The following is a 2,500-nucleotide window of genomic DNA, read 5'->3' as shown; positions in this document are numbered from 1 at the left end:
ACCGTCGCAGGCTGGCCCTATCTTCTTCAGCGCCAGGAGACGGGACCGACGGAGGGTCGGACCCATCCATCGGCAAGATGGAATGCCGAGGCCCCCCTGGGCAACAGGAGCGTGGAAGTATCCCAGGGGGGTGTCCGCCGGAAGGCGGAACCATCTCCTGACGGCGGCCCGGATGGTAACGTCGGCCGACTTCAAAGCACCCACCCGGGTGCGGCTGAGGGCCAGCCCGTGGTACAGGCCAGGGAGAAGCACGTTGGTGAGAGCGTGGAGGCGCTGTTGCGGCTTCAGCGGAGCTCGGGAGATGACGTCAAGCTGCTCCACCAGGTGGCTACGTGGATTGAAGACACAGCGACCCGCCGTGGAAAATTGCAGCCCCAGGTACCGGAAGGTTTCACCCACACGCAGGGCAGGCATGGTGGTATTGCCTGCTGTGAAGGTGACATTGCTGTCCACCTTCACCTTCTTCTCGCGCCCTGACGCGACTAAGGCGAGGGTGAAACACTTCCGGGCGTTGATCTGCAGCCCCAGGTGGGCGAGGGCTGCGGTAGCTGCGTCGATGAGGGACTGCAAGCCCCTCGGGGTCGCTGCAAACAGCAAGACGTCATCTGCAAAGGCCGCAGCGTTGACTCTGCGACCGAGGATCCGAGCTCCGATGTGGGAGGGCAGTTGGCCTAAAACGTAGTCCACCGCAAAGTTGAACAGGAGGGGGGAGAGGGGATCGCCCTGGCGAACGCCCCGTGCTGGCTGCACAGACACGCCCACGCCGGCGCCGTCCGCTATCACTGTCGTGCTGCCCTCGTAGCACCGCTCGACATACTCGACAAAGCAATCCGGCAGGCCATGCGCCTTCAGCACAGGGCGAAGGGCAGCATGATCTACCGAATCGAATGCCTTAGATACGTCGATCGATGCCACAAAGACAGAGCGGCAGGAGCGAACTGCGTCGGTGAGAGCAGTGTCCAAGATGAAGGTATTTTCCAACATCCCATCCCGAGGGATGAATGCCCGCTGACGTTCGTCCACAGCACAAGCGCGCATCAGGCGTGACGCGAGAACCTTGTGAAAGGTCCGCGCCAACACCGAGCAGACCGTAATGGGGCGAAAGTCAGCGGGGGATGTTGGTGCAGCCGTTTTCGGGAGAAGGGACGTCCGCGCGCGAAGCAGGCGTTCCGGAAGGGCGCGGGCCAGAAGGAAGAGATTCATCACTTTCACCAGGACTTCGTGCGGCAGGCGCCGCAACTCCGCTGGGGTAAGGCCGTCCGGCCCGGCTGCTGATCCCCTGGGCGGCAACGCGGCGGCGACCTCCTCATGTGTGACCGGCCCCCATATGCACTCGAGAGCGACAGGCTCTGAGTGCGGGAGGAGGCGGTCACGAATGAAGCCCGCGGTGGAGATGGGCTTCTTGGTGAAGAGGTCCGCCCAGAAGTCCAGCAGACCAGGGATGGCAGGTGGCGGCTGGAGCAGGGTGCCATCCAAGAGGCCGCGCACGCAACGCGCACGCGACCGTCGGAAGGCATCCTGCGTTCTAGCGTACTCCCAGCGGCGCCGCTTGCGCTTCTGCGTCGGCGGCGCGGCAGGCGGCCGCTTCGATGGTTGGCGCGGCCGCTGTGTCCTGGTGATCGATCTCTCCCCTCTGGACCCGACCGACGCAAGGGCATCCGGGAGCATGCCCAGGATGACATCGGGCGGCGTGCCCCGCCCCAGACCGATGACACGATCCAGGGCAGAGAAACGCTGGGCGGAAGCGGGTAGCCCCGCCAGATGCTCCCAGATGGCGGCGTCAGTCGGCCCCTCCGGCGGCGGCCCGGTGGTGTCGGCCGCGAAGTCCTCGGCTGCGTCGACGGGCGGCGCAGCGGCCTCGCCCGCGTCAGGCAGCGGGCTCGCCGCTCCCCGGCGGGACGCCGGCTCTTCCCCCCGACCGATCTCAAGCGCCTCCATGAATTGGCGGACAAGCTGCTTGTGGGCAGCTTGCCGCCGTCGGCACTTGATTGCCTCAAGCGTTCGGTCGGGGAACATCCTGATGAGCTCTTGATTTACAAAGAAGAACCGGGCGTCCCTCTCGAGGAACAGTTCGGCCTCTGCCCTGGCGAGCGACAGGACTTCTTCCTCCGTCCACCTCGCGCGATGCCTCTCCGTGACGATCTCCGCGTTGGCGGCCGCAAGATGTTGGCGGCGGCGATGGACCCCGAGACCGTTCTTGGTTGTAAAGCTGCGGTGGCACTCACTACAGGTATACATAGCTGCAAAAGTTACAAGATTTTCGGCACGGCCGGTTGGCCGGCTAGAGAGCTTAAGAGAGTCATAGTTACTCCCGCCGTTTACCCGCGCTTGCTTGAATTTCTTCACGTTGACATTCAGAGCACTGGGCAGAAATCACATTGCGTCAACACCCGCTAGGGCCATCGCAATGCTTTGTTTTAATTAGACAGTCGGATTCCCCCAGTCCGTGCCAGTTCTGAGTTGATCGTTGAATGGCGGCCGAAGAGAATCCGCGCACCCG

At 63.7% G+C, this 2,500-nt stretch overlaps 1 pseudogene; it reads right to left on the bottom strand.

Annotated features, from left to right (window-relative positions):
- The window catches only part of LOC124587070, a 7,627-nt pseudogene that overhangs the window by 2,454 nt on the left and 2,673 nt on the right, over positions 1-2,500 (bottom strand).

The sequence above is a fragment of the Schistocerca americana genome, unplaced genomic scaffold (assembly GCF_021461395.2).
Source record: "Schistocerca americana isolate TAMUIC-IGC-003095 unplaced genomic scaffold, iqSchAmer2.1 HiC_scaffold_571, whole genome shotgun sequence".
NCBI classification, from domain to species: domain Eukaryota; kingdom Metazoa; phylum Arthropoda; class Insecta; order Orthoptera; family Acrididae; genus Schistocerca; species Schistocerca americana.
This window is presented reverse-complemented; position numbering and strand designations above follow the sequence as displayed.